Raw genomic sequence first — 19,726 nt, 5'->3', positions numbered from 1 at the left:
AGCTATGGCCGTTCGGCCATGGATAGTGGACATGTTGTACCAATAGGATTCTATGCGGCCCTATGGCCACTGTATATGTTGCACCAACTGGTTTCTTTGTGGCCCTCTAGCCATGGCCTTGGGCACAGAGACCCATTATCCCCTGCATAGGAGATGTGATCATTGCACGTGTAAACATACTTTTTTTATTCACTCTCTCCCAATTCCCACGGGTTTCCTCTGATGTTCCCCGATAATGGCAATGGACTACACATACAACTGCATTGAACAACCCATACCCCTAGGATTTTCCTGGTAATCTCCCTCGATAATGCTTGAAAATTCCAAACTCTTCCCTGTCCTCACAGGCACCCAGCAAGTGCCCCGATCCTCTTTGCATGGCCCCTCCACTCCCCTCAATTTTTTTTTCTTCACTGGCCCTCTCCTGGCCATTAGCCCCTGTCACTGTTTGGTTTGTGTGATGCATTTTTGTTCTCTGAGGTGGACTTGATTGAAATGCGAGTGCTGAATTACAGGGGTTTTGTTGCATTACATCTCATCACCTTCACTCTTTCTTAACAAATGGTTATTCAATGAATGTCAAGGGTTTTGCTATACCTAAGTTTCCACAAGGCCCACTAGCCATGGCTTTAGGCCGTGCCCACTTCACTTGTTCTACCAATAGTTTTCTTTAGGGCCCACTAGCCATGGCTTTAGGCCGTGCCCACTTCACTTGTTCTACCAATAGTTTTCTTTAGGGCCCACTAGCCATGGCCTTCAGCCATGGCCAGTGGCCAGGGTCAAACGTGTCACATAGTTTCTTGATGTCTCATTAGGTATGGCCTTTGGCCATTGCCTCTGTGCGTGTTGCAGCAATATCTTTATTTTGGCCACACTAGCCATGTCAAACCATTAATGTGTTGCATTCCTGAAAAGCCTCTATGATGCAAAGCACCAAGGCCTATAGATATAAAGGTTTGTAATTTAAGGAACAGTAGGGCACCTACATGTCCCTTTTGAATATTTTAAAAACTACTGGATGGATTTACCCCAAACCAGTAAATTGTTTGTTCTTTGGTACAAATCTGCACGACAGTTTTCATGCTAGGGCTGTTAAATGAAATTGAACTTTTTCTCTATGGGAAAATTAATGTGAGTAGGCTGAAAACAGCATTATTATGTTTTCTGAATACCTTTATCATTGTTATCCAATTTTTCCGAAAGTGTCCAGTTTGGTGGACGGGGGAGTTTGACAATCCTTTGGTTTAGAAAATGTTGTGCAAATCCATGCAGCAAGTCAAAAGTGATTAGCCTTGCTCAGCCTCTCTGCTATAAAAGGCACCAAGGCCAATATAAAGGTTGTAAGGAACAGGAGCCACCCCCTTCTCTGTCAAATATTTTAAAAACTGATAGATGAATGTACCCCAAAGCAATCAAGAAATCTTTTGCTCTGTGAGAAAATGAAAGGGCTGAAAAATGTGAAACTGTGGTTTTTCGTTTTCTTAATACCTTTTTCATTTTATAATATTGTGTTGCCATAATTTGCAGCTTGGGGGGAGTGGGGCCTTAACAAACTCTTTGTTTTGAAAATGTCATCCAAATCCATCCAGCAAAGATATTATCATTAGAATTTTGTGAAATAATTGCTGTTTTTTTTATTTCTGAAAAAGCCTCTCAGCCTCTCTGCTGCAAAGTACCATGGGACATATGGCTATTATTTTAGGAGAAGGGGGAACCCCTTTCTCTGTCTAATATTTTAACAACTACTGGACGAAATAACCCCAGGCCCCACCTAGACATTGAGTCAATGCTTCATGCCAAAGTTGTTTCGTGCCTGGTGCAATTCCGTTAAGCAGTTTTTGATGTACGTTACGCAGGCATTTTGACTTTTTACTTCCTAGGTTAAGGAATGGGAGTAGGCTGAAAACAGTGGTGTTGGCTTTCTTAATAACTATTTAATTCCTTTCTTGGGGTGCACGTGACAATCTTTTTGTTTGCAAAATATCAGCCCAATCCGTCATGCAAGTTAAACGTTATTGACAATTTAATTTTCTGGTTTCCTATGGAACTTGATTCTCACCCTAACTATAGTGTGGCGATATATATGTATTCACAGCTGTGGGTTTTACTTCATGTTATTTTTTTTAATTCAGTAGTATTTATCATGCAATTTTCTTCTATTTTGTTAACTGTTGCTCAAACTCATGTATACCAAAGAAAAGTGTTGCAGGCACTTGACATTTTTCATATTACTGTAGTTATTAAAAGTTGGTCAATATAGCCTAAAAAGGTGTCTAAAAATTGCTGTTGTGTTGGGTATTTATTGATTGTAGAAAAAATGCCATTGCTGTTTCCTCATTTTTTAATTACGTTTAGTGGAAAATTGTGTTCTGCTTAAAAGGAGGACCATGGATTTGGCTCTTTTGATACATCATGAAGGAGGCATTTTATTATTTCATACTCTGGGCCTGTGTTTCTACTTTGGATTTCCCCACTTATTTCTCCCACAAAGTCAAAATATTCAGGAACACTCTATGAATGGCGTGACTCATCTCCTGCCATGCTCATATCATCCAAGCCACTGTTTAGCTGCAATTGATGTGGGCTCCCCACTTCTCTCACAGGTCCCTTAACACACATGCCCAGACAGTAATCCTAAGTGAAAAGGACATGCGGAGCTCTACACTTATCCCACTTCTGTGATACATTTGGGCGAATGGTGCTTCATCCGTCTGTTATACTGCCCTGCCTGCTTTCCTCCTTAGGGCCTGATTCACAGAGCGTTCTCCTATGGTATTGCGTCTTTATAAAACAATTCTTTGAATCATGCCCACAGTCTCTAGATGTTTGCCAGTTGGGCTATGGATATGGGCAAAGGGTACACATGGGATTGGAGTTTCACACATATGCAAACATGCATACAGGTACTCCTCTTCTTTTACCAGTGTCCCCACTCTTATTCTGCACTGTCTGCATTGTCTGCATTGTCTGCCACACTGGTAAAGGAATACAGGCCCTCTTTGTCCCTCTCCTGCAGTCAGCCCACTATTTCCAGGCATATGATGAGAATACCTTGAAACGGTTGCGAGTAGCTGGCCATTTGTTTGCAAATCCTGGTATTATAGTGTGAGTACCTGGCTTTATAAGCAGGTTCTGTGCCGCCAACTGATCACTTGCTCTCCAGCACCTCTGCAAGGCGATTCAGCTGGTCCCGCATTCTAATTCTTCTCCCTGCAGCCAGCTCATCACTGCTCTCTGGCACTTCTACAACGTGATTCAGCGAGACCTGCATTCTAATCTTCTCCCTGCAGCCTGCTGATCTCACGCTCTTGTAACCTTAAATCAGCTGCTCTGAAGCCCTCGGCAGTGATCATGTCTGCAGTTCTAGCATACCTAGGTAAGCCACATGGGCCCCATTTACTGCCACTGGCCCCTTTGCATCGTGCCTGATGAGGAAAAGTTATTTGTTCACAATGAATTGCATTTTCTAAATAGTGCATTTATAATGCAGCCACATTAGCAAAGAAGCACGTGTGTTGAGGCATGTGTTTTTTAGCCATCATTCAGCTGCGTGTGCTATGATTTTTGTCCATTTTGTGTGACTTTGGCTTGAACTTCAGTAGCCATTTCCTCTTTGCAAGATGGCTGCGTGCATATGATGCAGTCTGTGTAGCCTGCCCTGGTGCCCTACCATTGTCTACCTCGGATTCATCTGCCAATCATTGGCACCGGGAAGCTGGAGCAAGTCTGCTGTTCCAAGGCCCACTTCTAAGGCCCCTGTCAGCTCCCCTGTCCGCTTACCGGGACACTACATGACGCTACTACAACAGCCTGACCCTCCCTGGGGCTGCCAGCTCCCTCAGCTATGAAACTGGACTTCCAAGACTCTCTTACTTCCCTCTCTATTGGTTAGTTCCCTCCTTCTGCCTATCCTTTGGATTTCACTTCATGGACCTTCACTCTACCCTTTTCCTGTTACAACTGGTCTTCCCTCTATGCTCTCATCTCAGCACTCACCTATAATCCTTCCTCATTTCTTTTACCTGTTGGTGACTTAGCAATTTCCTTTATAGTCAAATTTGAGTGAGTTTCTGTAAATCAAATTTGGGTGTGTTTGGGAAAGTCAAATTTGGGTCTGTTTGGGAAAGTCAAATTTGGGTGTGTTTGGGAAAGTCTAATTTGGGTGTGTTTGCGAAAGTCTAATTTGGGTCTGTTTGGGAAAGTCAAATTTGGGTGTGTTTCTGTAAAACATATATGGGTGTGTTTCTGTAAATCAAATTTGGTTGTGGTTTTTCACTTTACTTTGGCCCTCAGTTGTAACCTGCTAGCCCAGTGACTGTTCCATACCTCTGTTCTTGTATATTTCTCCTACTGCCTCCTCTCTCTACCTGCCAATGGCATTATCTGTTTCTCCTATCTATTCTAACTGTTTATCAACTATCCTTCCCTTCTAATTAAGTCTGGTAAGAAGAAATTCAAAAAGGATATCTCGGCTTCCAACCCAGATCTCCCCATCGCTGATACCTATTCCAGCGCCTCTGCCAGAAAAACCCTAACTGACATCCTCCCTTTCGTTCTCTCACCAGATCTCTGGACCCCTCATATGATCTCTGTTCTCTGTCCTGTCTCCTCCTCTCCCAATAATGGTGGCACCCGTTGGGAAGTCTGTATGGATCTCTTCGACTCCTCCAGAGTCTTCATTAATGTCTATCTAAATGGCACTGTCATGGTGCAAGGTCCTCAGGCTAATCTCCTCATCTTTGATAAGCGGTTCCCTCACCTCATCAACTTCCTCTCATCTCCGGCTGTCCCCTACTCTCTTCCCCTGGCTACCTTGACCTCCTCCACTACCTCCTCTGCCCCATCTCAAGCTCCTTCCACACCTCCACAGGGTGTACCTCTGATCTGTACCCCTCCCTAGAAGGTCTTTAACGCTGGCAACCTTCTCCATCTTGCCACTCTCAACTCTCGCTCGGCTGTTGAACACTCCTCTGACATTTGTCACCTCCTAGAAGAACTTGACCTTGACGTCCTCGGTCTCACCGTGATGTGGTTCACGGCCAGCTCTGTCACATGTTTTGACACTCTCCTCCCCGAAGGCACCAAAAAGATTCTCTCAGCCCCCAGATCCAACCAGCCTGGAGGGGGTGTAGCCCGTATCTTCCCTGTGTGGACTCATGCCTCTCTCATGTGTGGACTCATGCCTCTCTCACTCAAGCTTACTCCTCTTTTGAATGCCTAGTCTGCAGACACACTCTCCCAGTCACTCTCTTACTGTTGCTACTCTCTACCAACCCCTCTGGTCAAGTCACGTCTTTTCTCTCTGAGTGGGCTGACCTTTCCTCTTCACCCTTGGCCTCAACCACTGAAATTCTCCTCCTTGGTGACCTCAACATCCATCTTGATTCTACCTGTCCCTCATCTATACTCTTTTGCGACCTCTGCAATTCACTCTCCCTCTCTATTCTTCCCTCCAGACCGACTCACTCTGCTGGGCACACACTTGATGTCTTGATCTCATCTGGCCTCCCCCTCTGTACCCCCCTTACCACTCCTCTCTCCTGGAGTGATCACTGCCTGTTCTCCTCTCATTTGTCCATGCCCTCCACCCAAGCCAAGTCCACACCTAGATTGCCACCCACCTTCTCGGACACCCGTCCCATGAAGCGTGTGTCAGTTGTGGCCTTCGCTGCAACCTTCTTCCCCCCTCCTCCACCCCAGGCTGACTCACACCCTGACACAGCCCTCTCGCTTCTCTACTTCTTGATTTCTCCTACTCTTGATACTCTTGCCGCCGTCATGAGGATCTGTTTGAATTCCAAACCCAAGTGCAATTCTTGGTATGATTCTGACCTAGCCACACTTAAACGTAAGTGTAGGGCGGCGTAGAGGAAATGGAGGGCTTCTTGCTCATCCACTGACAAACTGGCCTGCCACCTGCTCCAAAGGCAATATCGATTTGCTGTCCACACTATGAAGAGAGTCCACATACAAGCCCACGTCTCTGTGGCATCAAACAATTTGGCCAAACTCTTCAAAATCTGCAAGGAGCTGGCCAACCCTGCTGCAGTCTTCACCCCTCCTCTTGCCTCCCAGGCTCTTTGCAATGCCCTTGCCTCTCACTTTACTTAAAAAACCCAGGACATCCTGCCTACGCTCTCCTCCACTCCCGCTCCTCTTCCCTCTCCTTCTCAGCTTGCTGACCTTCTCTCAGCGACCTCCCTTCCCACTTTCTCCTCCTTTCCTCTTTTCTCCCCTGATGAGATAGCTAGACAAGTCTGATCTATGAAAACCTCCTCAAAACAGATTGATCCCTGTTCCTCTAAAACCATTAAGGACCACATCAACACCCTTGCTCTGGCCCTTGCCGATTTCTGCAACATCTCCTTTGCCTCTGGCTCTTTTTCCTCCCCTCTTAAGCACTCCCTTGTGCATCCTCTCCTCAAAAAATCCACGGCTGATCCACCAAAGACAAGGCCTGGTGTGATGATACACAAACAGCCATGAAAAACCAAATACTAGCCACGAAGCAAGCCCTACCCAACACACACACACCTATCCCACCACCAGCCCCGGAGCCCCCCAACCTTTCTCATTCAAACCCATTCTAGAAAAAGACATCACCAACATAATGAGGAACATCAAACCCTCCAATTGCAAAGGTGATGCATGCCCGGCCACCATTATCAAAGACTGCGCTGAAGCGCTAGCTCCTTTCCTTACAGCCTTTGTAAACGCCTCCTTTGCTACTGGGAAAGTCCCTGCCTCCCTCAAGGAAGCCTGGGTCCGCCCTCTCTTAAAAAAACCAACTCTCGACGCCACATCCCCCAACAACTATAGACCTATCACCACTGTCCCTTTCCTCCTCAAAATACTGGACAAAGCAGCCTACCTGCAGGTTCAACACTTCATTGAAGAGAACAAACTCCTAGGACTCCGCCAATCAGGCTTCCGCCCTAGACACGGGGCTGAAACCGCCCTACTTGACCTGAAAAAACAAATGGATGATGCCAGAGACATGGGCAAACCAGCACTTCTCTAACTTCTTGACCTATTCGCGGCTTTCGACCTCGTGGATCATGACATCCTATGCCACCACCTCTCCTCTACTGCCAAATTCTCCCCTGAAGCCACAGCATGGATCACTTCCTTCCTACAAGACAGAACCATGCAAGTATTCTCGGACTTAGCATCCGCATCACCAACTATCATTCTCTGCCGTGTGCCCCAAGGCTCCTGTCTCTCACCCACCCTCTACAACATCTTCACACGACACTTTTTCTCATCCTCGACGCCATGGGCATTTCATACACTAACTACGCCGACGACACACAGATCCTCCTCACCCTCACTGGCAACTATGACACTGACTCCATGACCCTCAACAACCTCTACAACACCATCCAAGCCTGGATGGCAGACAATGGACTATGCCTCAACCAGACAAGACTGAACTCCTTTTGGTAGGCTCACCCGACACGCTGAAAAATCTAGACTCCCAATTCAGTCATTTCACCATAGACTCCATCAAAATACCTGTCTCAGAATCAGTCAAAACCCTTGGAGTCTACTTGGATTCCAACCTATCCATGGATAAACAAGTCAACGCTATAGCCTCTGCAGCTGCATACCATGCCAAACTTATCAACGCAGTCAGGCCCTTTCTCTCCAAAGAGAACTGCACTAACATAGCCAGAGCCATCACTGGATCTAGGCTTGACTATTGTAATGTACTCTTTCTAGGCACCTCTAACAAAAACCTAGAGAGGCTACAAATCATTCAGAATAGTGCTCTCCGGGCAGCCCAAGGCATTGCCAAAAGAGAACACATCTCGGAGGCTAGAAAACTAGCACACTGGCTCCCAATAAAAGAAAGGATCATCTTCAAGACTCTGACACTGACCCACAAGTGCATTCACCTTACTGCCCCTGAAAACCTCTCCCAAAGGATCCATCCCGTCTCTTCTACGAGGCCAACCAGATCACCATATACTAACATGCTGTCTGTGCCATTAGTAAAAAAAGTCAGAGCGGGCGGATCCAGCTTACCATACCTCGCACCCACTCACTGGAACGCCCTACCCCCCACAATCCGAGGTGAGGCCTCCCTCAGCACCTTCCGCAAAACCATGAAAACCATCTTATTCACATAAGATGCCTCACACCAGTTGAATACATCTCATATGTTCCTAATGCATAAACTGTATTGTAATGACTAACTGTACCAACCAAAATGTCAGCTCTATGCTTTGTCGAATTCATAATGTACCACCAAATGACTCTATGCCTGTAACTAAGCTCTTGCAAGTAACAGCGCCTGAATGCCCATGGGTTACTTGCGCGCTATATAAATATAAATAAATAAATAAAAATCATGTCCGGCAAACTATTGCCCAATTTCCATTACTCCCTTTTTGGGTAAGCTCCTGGAAAATCTGGCCATCTCTCAGCTTAATCTTCACTCTGACTCTATTGACTCCCTCTATGACCACCAATCTTGGCTTCATAGCTGCCATTCCTGATCATGTTCTTTCTGATCAACCCTCCCAGATACAACTTGGGTCCTTCCTATCTTCTATCTCCCTCTCCACCTGTGCTGTCCCCCAGTGGTCTAACCTCTAGCCCTGGCTTTTCAAACAATACCTGGCAATGCTTCCCTACTGCATCTCCATTTTCTGCTCAACTTTCCAGTGATATGCTGATGACACCCAACTCTTTTGCAGGCTTCCTTCAGCCTCCTCCTCTCCTTCCCTCATCTCTGATTGTCTAATCGCCATTCAATATTGTTGTGCCGCCAACGCTCTTTCTCTAAATGCCAACAAGACCGAGATCCGCCTTATTGGTACATCATCTCCATCCTTTCCTATCACTCTCTGGCCGGCCTCCATTGGCCCTCCTCCTGTGCCCACCTGTGTGGCTAAGAACCTCAGGGTTACCTTTGACTCCACACTTTCCTTCTCCGCTTACAGGTACTCTGCCTTTCCTCTTCTTTCCTCAAAAGCTCAATGTCTCTGAAGCTCTGGTTCTCTCCAGACTGGATTACTGAAACAGCCTCTTTCTAAATCTACCTGCCTCCACCGTGCGCCCTTTACAACTCATCCAGAACAGGACTGCAAGTCTTGTCCTTGGCCTCAAGCCCTGGGATCGTATCTCTCTAGCCCTGAAATCCTTTCATTGGCTCCCAGTGGCTGCAAGGATCAAGTTCAAGACCCTTTTCATTGTCCACAAGGCTTTCTGGGGCTGGGATACGCACTACATCCAACGCTATCTGCCAAAATACCTTCCTTCTCGAGCACTAAGGGTTAGATGCTTCTCCAGGCAGAGAGTGGGGGGGTAGATCCTTCTCCCCTGCAGGTGCTTCCCTCTGAAATGGTCTCCCTGACCCTCCCAAACTTGAGCCGGACCACCTGACGCTCTGGAAGCAGCTCAAAACGTTCCTCTTCTCCTCTGCTTTCTCTCTCTGCCTCCCCTGCTGACCTACCTGTCCACTGTACCAACTGGTTGCTTGGCTACCCTCTGTCTCACTGAGTCCAGGCTCTTTCTTGATCAGTCACCCTTGCACTGCCTCCAGGCCTACCACGCATTTAGGGGCTGTAACTGTAACCCTACAGTCCCTTGTTCTCCTTGCACTACCCAGAGCCACGCTGCCCTGGCGGCATTTACTCAGAGCATTGCTGCCGTGTTTTCCCCTCCCCTCTCCCTTGTACTTCCCCCCTCCCTTTCCCCTTGCACTTCTCGTTCTCACACTTGCACGATCTGAATGACACAAGGCTTAGTAAGACCATTTGTCTTGTCCTCCCTCAGTTTTCCTTCCCTTGTCTTGTCGTGCCTAAAAACACTTGTGTACAGGTGTGTTATATATGACTTATCATATCATAACATATCATTTTATCACAGATGCCCAGAAAAATATACAGTGCCGCAGTAAGAAACGGCTAGACTGGCAGAACCCAAATGTCAGTCTAGCCAGGAATTACACTTAGCAGGACTGCTCTATCAGAAATACCCAGTTAAAAAAAGTCATACCAAACTGAGGAATGACTAGACTGGCTGCACCAAAATGCCTCTCTAGCCACTAATGCCACATATCATGCCTGCATAGCATGGACATGGGCGACCATTATGATTTATTGCACAACCCCATGCCCCACACATCCCTTCTCCCTCCCATCCCCTACCCCAACCTTCAAAATCAGCTCATTGGCCCAGAATTACAAGCATGTCCCTCTTCCTTGTCCCAGTGCTTACGCATGAGGCTCCTTGCCTCACTGGTAAGTACTGGGATGGGGCAGAGTGGGACTAGGAGTAATGAAGATTACAGGTTGCTAAGTCAGGCATTACCTTGATGTACCTCTACCTTATCCCAGTACTTGTGCATGAGGCATAGTGCCTCATACACAAGTACTGGAATGAGGAAGAATAGGCATAGGTGAAAGATGATTACCAATAATTAATTAATTAATCAAGGCATTAAACACAAGTAGTGGTGCAACACCATTGAGCTGACTGGGTTTCAGCACTCCCTCCCCCCACTGAAATTGTGGGCTATGTTGACTTGACCTGGCTGACCTACAGAGCAGTTGCCGGACAGAAAAGGACACAGATGTTAAACGGCACCTGGGTTTTGCCGTTAACAAGGGCCCGGCCCAGCAATTACTAATGTACACCATTTCACTGTTAGTACCTGCATTCAAATACCACATTTTTTAAGCAATTGGAATTGCGATGTGGGTTTAGTACTTGCTTGCCAGGGGAGTGATTGGAAGGGTAGAGAGGAAACAGGAGACCAGTCATTCTCACATCACCCCATAAGTGGGTGTTTTCAGACCTAAAGGAGAGATTTAACTGCTTGTAATATTGAAGCAGCACTAGAATAGTCTCATTAAAATGCGTAAAGAAGTTAGATGCCGCCACATAAATACGTTTTCTCCTCCCCACCACACGTGAAGTTAGCGCCTCTCCCAACATTTGAAGGGTTAGCCTCCCTGAAATGTAGGTTTTGTTGTGCCCCTGAACACAAGCACACAAAGCATTCACCATATATACACACACACACACACAGCCATCCATATATTTAAGAGTGCACTCTTTCACCATACAAGCACACCGAGGCAGCCACCCGTACATTTAAGTGTTCTCCCTTTCACCACACAGCCACACACACCCAGCCACCTGCCCATACATTTAAGTGTGCACCCTTTCACCATACAGGCACACCCAGGCAGCCACCCATACATTTAAGTGTAAGTGTGCATCCTTTCACCATACATGCACACCCAGCCACCCATACATTTGTGTGCACCCTTTCACCATACACTCAAACAGGCAGCTACCTATACATTTAAGTGTGCACCCTTTCAGCATACCCTCACACAGTCAAATATACATTTAAGTGTGGACACTTTCACCATGCAGGCACACCCAGGCAGCCACCCATACATTTAAGTGTACATACTTTCACTGCACACACACACACACGCATAACCAGCCACCCATACATTTGCGTGCACTCTTTCACCATACACTCACACATGCACACGTCATGGGTTGAGGGGAGTCATAATGCTTCAAAAATTCATTTGGCCTCATTAGGACCCTGGTCGGTGACGGTATGAACGGTGGCGGTAGGGCACCGGCACCGTTCATACTGTCCCGCCGCATTATGAGTTCTGCTCGCAGGTTCCCGACCTGTGTGGCACCAGCGAGCATAACTCGTAATTGCGCCGTCACCGTTAACAACGGTGCCTGCACAACCATGCTCCCCACCCCCATTCTGCCCTATAGGGGGATTGTGAGCCTGGCAATACCGCCACCCGCGAATGGGAAATTACCGGCCCATTCAGCTTGTAATTGGCCGGTTATTGCCTATTCGCAGGAGGCGGTGCCATGCTCGTAATGAGGCTGATTGTTTCTTTTTGAAGTCACTCTGACTTCATAAAGAAATTATTTCTATTAAGGACTAAACCATAATGGAAATAATTTCTTTATGAAGGCAGAGTGACTTCAAAAATAAACTATTTATTTTTGAAGTCATAGGCTTCCCCCACCCCATGACATGAAGGCCTCCAGCCTAGGGTCTTCATGTCATGGGGTGGGGGTAGCCACCAGACTTTTTGTATTCACTCTGCCCTTCATGCAGAGTGAATTAAAAAGAAAATGTAAAAAAAGGTAGACTTTTTTTTTTTTTTTACATAAGTGGGGCCCCCTTCCAGAACATGTGGGGTGCGGGGGCCCCTGTTACGCCAGTGTCCCCAACACGCCCCCATAACCACCACCCAATCAAATTTCCAGCACTTCTCGTTTTTATAAACTGTATATGATCTAAATTGTGCCGTTTTGTCTGTGAATCTTGCCATGTTAATTCAAAACAAGCGTTTGCTCTCATTGATATTATATGGCTTTCTGTACAGCCATTTCCAAGGTAGTCTCTGTGGCACAGTCAATAAGTGCTGTGACTTGTAACTGAAAGTTTGGCGGTTCTAGCCAATCCTTCAGCTCCAACATTCTGAAGTGTTAACTACAATTTTAATTACCATAGTCGCGGTGCTTCCGTGGCAAAGAGGCCCTGCAGACAGAGGCCTACCGGGGGATGTCCCGGTGTCCCCGTGGGGCAGTCCAGCCCTGGGCCTGGGTGCAAAATACCTTAAACTATCCTCCGTAAATATCTCCCCTCTCGAGCCCTTCGCTCTTCTACTTCTACCACCCTCAGGGGTAGTTGTTTCGCAAAGTAACGAGCTGGGGCAGATCTCTGTCTTCGCCAGTGCCTCCCTTTGGAACAGCCTCTCAGCCACCTTGAAAATTGAGGAAAACCATCTCCGGTTCCGAAACGCCTGAAGACCTTCCTATTTGCCTCTGCCTTTGCCATCCTTCTCCCCTATTGATCTGTTTATTCTCTAGGCATTGTGCACCTGGCCACCCTCTATCATTTGGGCCCAGGTACCTGCTCACCCTACTACTGTCCTGCATTGCCTCCAGGCCACCCCCTGCACTAGGGTTCTATATCTGTACCCATGCAGTCCCCCTTCCCACTTTTCTTTTGCACTTATCAGATATAACTTATCTGACTTTCACCTGCCACTTGCTGGCTGCACTACCATGGTTTATCGCCCTTATTTATTTATTGCTTTTATTTAATATTTATTCTGTTTTCTCCTCTGTTCCTCACTTTCCACTCCCCTCCTCTTCCATGCACTTTCCCCCTTTTCCCTTTTCCATACACTTGTGCTTTCTTAATGTCACTGGGCCTAGTAAGATTGCTGTTTTCTTTTTTTTCTCCCTTGTTCCTCTCCCGTTTTGCATGGTTGCGCGAGCGTGATCTGAAAAAAATATCATTTCATTTAATTTAATTTCAATACACTGAGGGTGGGGGTTCATCAGTGTATTGGCAGGATTCAAGGCTTGGAGGATCATCAGTGGCTGTCTGGGTCATGCCATGCTAGTAGTCATCTTAAGAAATTTGGTTTAAGGCGCTTAATAAAATACAAATACAAATTCAAACAAGGAATTTCGCACTTAGAAGCTACCTTAGACTTGCAGGCCTGTTGAAGAATGAAAACGTTGGTGCTTTGGCTTCTGGGAAAATTGAGACTGGAGGTCATCTGTGCTGAGCATTGGGTTGTTACAGGGCTGTGGCAATGCACTGATTTGGGGGAGCATCTTAAGCTGATGGTAGCTGAGGATTAGTGACATGGAGGACTGGAGGTGAGTGCAGGAAGAGAGAGGATGCAGAGTTGAGATTTTAAGACCGGCAAATGCTTCACAATTAGTTGCATACAGGGTGCAGCAAATCTGGGGATGGGGGGGTTCTAAAATTTGTGGAGAGAGGTGCCAATTCATCCCATGTCATGTGTGACACCCTGAGCTAATGCTGTCTTTTTCCAACAGTGCTTCGCATGCAGAGTGTTCCAGACCCATGTCCCCATGAAACAACACAGCTGCGGGATCTCCAATGCAAAGAGGTTGTTTTCTCATAGCTGCAGTGTATTGTCCGACCTTTTAAAACTCTGCAAACTTCTCAAAAACGTGGTTGTTTGCCTCTTAATTGATCGTTTTTGATTGTACCCTGGGAATCATCTTGTGCGTTCATAGTATGATTTAAGCAGACATAAAATGATGTATGACATAGGACCTCTTGGAAACTCCATAGCGGGCACTCACCCCGCTGAATAATATCACGTGCTTTGGCCAGGATCATGCTTTCGGTGAGTTTTATTTTTTCTTTATTGTTAGGAATCTTGTATTATATTTTCTTACGTGTTCTGAGCGCATGTGTTTAGTGCAAACGCTTCGCTTTCTAGAGACATGTGATATGGCAAAACGTTTGCCCCGATCAATGTCTGATCGCTTTCAAGTCGTGAAGCCAGTTACTCTGGTGGAAAGTTCAGAGCTGCCAGGCCCAATAACTTCACCAACAGAAATGCTCCGATGAAAATTGCTGCTAGCAATCTCTAGCAGAGAGCCAGCACCTCACCCCTAGTTTAAAGTCGCGATCCTTATCATAATTAATTCAATAAAGGAGTAATGCATTTCAACTTAGGCATGGAGGCTCATTCTCAGTCCTGGCTGGGATAAACTTTCAAGCAGGCATTTCAATTCTGCGCCTGATCTCTCGCTGCAGTTAATAAGTCGCAGACCCTTGGCTAAATGATAGCTGCACGTCATACGCTTGTACTTTTCTGGCACCAGATGGAAATCAAACTGCATGGCAGTGATAAGTCGCATAATTCTGTTTAAGTTGACAATGTGTGAGTTTTCTACCCTGTCAAATACTAATGATCTCATCTTATAGAGGGTGGGTAGCTAATCAGATAAGCACTCTCCTTTCACAGCCTTCCCATGGCAAGCATGATTACCGGCAGGCCTGGCTCAGCATTTCATCATTCTGAGATCCAACCGATCAGTACCATTGAAGTGGGTAATCATAACTATGCAAAGGAAATGAAATAGTAAGCAGGAGTCGAAGGAAAGCCAGTTTCATTTACAGTATCTAATTATTTTGGGCAACTGACCTGTATGGCACCAGCACCTTCGTGAATGTGCAGGCGATAATAGGAGGCACCTAAGTTGCTGGAAGTACAGAAGCAACACAGGTTTTTGCTGCCAAGTAGAACAACTGGTAATTTTTTCTTTGGAAAAAAACAGTTGAAGTATTTTCTGTATCGTGCACATAGGCATATATACAACAAGGCCCTGGTGGAGCGGCATTTTATTTTCAATTTACTGGTTGTCATTTTTAAATATTAAGCCATTCGTGTTTCTCCAAGTCTGGCTGATACACACTGTAAGTCATTTTGAGTTGTTAGGAGTCATTCCACTCTGACAGCTGAAGTTTTTGATGGGCAATCTTGTATATATGCTTGATATTTGCAAAAGCGTTATTGTTATGGTAACTTTTGTTTATTACACAGCCACGTTAGTGGCTGTGTAGTTATGGTTAAATTGCTAATCCCATAGGAAGAGCACTTTTTGGGTGGCTTATAACTTCGCTCTCCGTGGACGAATCCTCACCAAACTTTGCAAAAAAAACTATATGGCCCACTCTGAATTTTTTTGCAAAGTTTGGTGAGGTTTGATCTGGGGTGGGGGGGCAAAGTTATAGGGGGGTTCCCAAAATTTATTTTTTTCCCATAGAGTGAATGGGGAAAAAAACTTGCGCACGCCTACAGCCCAAACCGCTGGATGGATTTTCACCAAATTTGCGGTAGGAGCAGCAGCTTGGTCCCGGAAGTGTGCTTTTGTAAATTTGGTGAAAGTCCATCCAGTAGTTTTTTTTTTTTAAAACGATCAAAAAATAGATCTAAAAAAATTAGTGATATCTATGTCCGCTCCGCAGACACACTTCCCTGTTCGCTCCGCGGGCAGGACACCGATAGGCTAATTGGCTCGTGTCATGTCTGGGGACATGCAACCTGTCCGGCGATTGGCTGGAGTGAGGCGTGATGTGCGTCAGATTGTTCCGATGTGCCCGCCATCTTGGATCCGCTGACAGCGCGGCGACGAACAGAGGCGAAATGCAGTTTTGGGGAGTGTTTTGGTGTGCAAGAGTGCTTGGGGAGGTTTGGGGAGTAAGAGATGGGTCAAATACTGTATTTGTTTAGGTGGCAGGTGCTACTGATGTATTCACCATGCCCGCACTGTCCGGGATATTCATAATTAGTGAAAATTAGGGGTGTCTTAAGGATAGTATTCCCGTCCGTGCTGTCCGCAGGCAAGTTGAAACTGTTATAAGGTTATAAAAATTGACCATATGCCGCAGTTAAAATGTTTGACTCTATGGGTGTGATATGCTGCGGTGGTTGTTGCTAGGGCCTAGAGTCGAAGGCCATGCACCCGATATCGAAGTTATAAGCACTGAAGTTATAAGCCAACATGGATGTGATATGCTGCCGTGGTTGTGGCCAGGGCCTAGAGTTGTGGCCAGGGCCTAGAGTCTTGGGGGCATGGCCAAAGGCCATGCCCCCAAGATCGAAGCTATAAGCACCGAAGATATAATCCACCATGGGTGTGATATGCTGCGGTGGTTGTGGCCAGGGCCTAGAGTCTTGGTGCATGGCCGCAGGCCGTAGGCCATAGGTTATACACTCAAGACTCTAGGCCCTGGCCACAACCACCGCAGCATATCACACCCGTAGATCACACCCATAGAATCAAATATCTATCAAATATTTGCAAATCTACAGATTGTGTACTGTTTGATTTGTATAGTTTGTATGTGAAGGTTTGGCTATGTCATGTCATTAAGATTGTAGAGTTTGGTAACAAGCACTGCAGTATAATATATCCATGGAAGTAAACATTTTGTATTGTGGTGTATGGTTAGATGTTTGCTTCAATGGTTCTGTTATGCAGCAGTATTTATGTGCTCTATTAGAATATACTTACTGTTTGAGTTTTTGAGTTTGGATATATTTTTCATGAGTTGGGTAACTGGAGCACATATTCTTTTTCAATTTCTGTGATAAAAGAAAAGAGCATGTTAGTGTATGTATTTTATAAAGACTTATTACATTGCATAATAGACATTTCAGCTTTTGTTCGACCCTCCTATTTAGTAGTTTACAAACCAGTGTACTGTGCAATTTGCTCAGTTTCTGTGTTTGTTTTTCAAATCATTGTGTCTGTGGGAAAAAAATCCATGACGGATTAAAAAAAACCTTTTTTGTTATGCTACAGTCTATTTGTTTGTTTGTTTTCAGTGTTCACTTGTTGTTTCTGGCTAATGTTCTATCTGTTGGCTTGTTGCAGATTTTTGGAACAGTTAGATACCTGTTGGCATATTCTAACTGTCTATTTTTTGTTAAAATTTAGTGGTATTGATTTATCTGTTTGGTTGTTGCAAAATCTTGGGGCAGTTAGATACCTGTTGGCATATTCTAACTGTCTATCTTTTGTTATAATTTAGTGGTATTCATTTATCTGTTTGGTTGTTATAGAATCTTGGGGCAGTTAGATACCTGTTGGCGTATTCTAACAGTTTATAGTTTTTTAATTGAAGTTTTGTTAATGTTTAAGTACAGATTAGTTATTACATCATAGTTTTAAGAAGATTAAATAACCGTTTGTAAGATTTGCTGGTAATCTCTGCTTTAGAGTAATGGTACTATCATTACATTCAAATCATCCACATGTCTTTTTTATATATGCAGTGTAGTGACCTGCATTGGTTGTGGCTCCTGCGCTGTACATTATATCTATTGTTGTGAAGGTTTTCTTACCAAGTGGTACTTGACCATGTGTGAATGCAGTCAGCTTGCAGTTGTTTTTGGTACCATCTGCATTGTAATGTAGAAGCATTAGTATTACGTATTTACTATGTGTTTGTATTAGTAAGGTGAAGCCATTATCTGAATTGCAGGTAGTACATAATCTACCATGGTTTGCATTTTGTACAAGTTGCTGAAATGGAACGGTTTCACAATTAGGTATGGATACATACACAAAGCGCTAATTAGGGATTTGTTCCTGTGCCACATTGTTGCAGAAAGTGCATGTATGTTTCCAAATGTATGAAATCTGGAAGATTTCATTCATAGGTATGTTTTTGTTTTCCAGTACTTGTAGTAAGTACATTAGAAATTCTTGTGGATCTTCTTGTGAGTTTATAGTGAATTTCACCATTCCAGCACAGTAGTCCAATTCTTGTGTTATTCCATGAACACTATATGTGTTGTCAGGATTGTTTGTTGCATTTCTATGAAGTACTAACATTTGCAAACACAATTGGTCTGTACTGTCTAAGTAAATGTTGTCAATCATTGGTGGCAATTGAAATAGAATATTCATTGATACATTTGCACAGCAACTTACAAAAGTTATATTTGAAAATTTGAATGGACCAGATAGTTCTGTCAAAGTGATTTTTTCGGAGTGTGTGTTGCTTCTTTGAAGAAGTACCTGAGGGTTACCAGTCATTTGGTCGAAAACCAAATGATCGAATGCCATTTGGTCGAATGCCAAATGGTCGAAAGTCGATTTTTTATTTTTTTTGTTTGTTTTTTTTTATGGGGGGGTTCTCCCCCAAACCCCCTTTTTCTTTATTATTTTTTTTACCAACCAAAACAAAAAAAATAAATAAATAAATAAATAAAAAAATTCAACCTTTCATTTTTTTGACCAATTGGTATTCGACCAAATGGTCATTCGATCTTTTATTTTTGACCAAATGACTGGACACCGTACCTGAGTTACTTTGAGTAATAGGTTCTTCTTTGGTTGTGGTAATTGATGAAGTATTAGCTTCTTCTACTCTCTTTGGAGGATTTTCAGTCAGATTATGTTGAATTTCTGTTTGAATTAGTTTTCTTTTACAACATTTTCCTTTTTGTGGAACAGGATATGTTTTTAGATGGGGGTGTAAAGTGAACGTGGTCTATTGTAGTCTAAAATGCAAGGAATATCAGCGTTTACTATACTTGCATCAAAGTTGATTAGAAATAGACCGTCAAGTGTACGTAAGCATGATTGTGCGACGTAGCTCATGCCTTCTTTAAAGACTGTGTTACCAATATCTATCAATGCTTTGTCTAGGGTAAGACCTTGTGATTTGTGAATGGTGACTGCGTATGCTAGAGTTAGAGAAAATTGTTCTCTGCGTACATACATGTCTTTGAAGAGAAGGAATCGAGCTGTTGAGCACCCTATCCTTTTTATTTCTGAAAATTTGTCAAAGAGAATATTGACAAACTGAATGTTGTTGTCATGTGGGTACGTTTGAAAGCCAACAACTGTACCCAGTGCTCCATTAACTAGTCCTTGCTCCACGTCAAGGTTATCTTTAAGCATTACTCTACAGTTTATGGATAATTTTAATATTTTCTCCAAATCAGCTGTTTTGGAGATAGAATTTTCTAAGGTATTTAGTCTTTTTTGCGGCTTGTTGACACATGGGTAGTGTCATACCATGTACGTCCAGTTTGTCTGTGGAGCAAAATTCAATTATTGGTTGCATTTCTTTTTTCAACATTGTTTCATTGAATTTGGAACATCTTACAACAGTTGGCATTAAGGACACACAATTGACATTTTTGTGTGCAAATTGTTCCATAACATCAGTAGCACATGAGTTATGGCCATAAAATGCATGGATGTGCTGTGCTTTTCTGATTGCTTGTGCTTCTTGAGAAAGTACACCAACTCTAATACTTTTTAAAATGTTGTTGTAAGTGAGGTTTGCAGATTGGCGCATGTTTTCTGTTAATTCTATGTATTGGAAATGTTGCCAAAGGTTGACATTTCCTAGGCTGCCAAC

This window comes from Ambystoma mexicanum, chromosome 10 (assembly GCF_040938575.1).
Source record: "Ambystoma mexicanum isolate Mex_15411 chromosome 10, UKY_AmexF1_1, whole genome shotgun sequence".
Taxonomy (NCBI): domain Eukaryota; kingdom Metazoa; phylum Chordata; class Amphibia; order Caudata; family Ambystomatidae; genus Ambystoma; species Ambystoma mexicanum.
Note: the sequence above shows the minus strand (reverse complement) of the source record.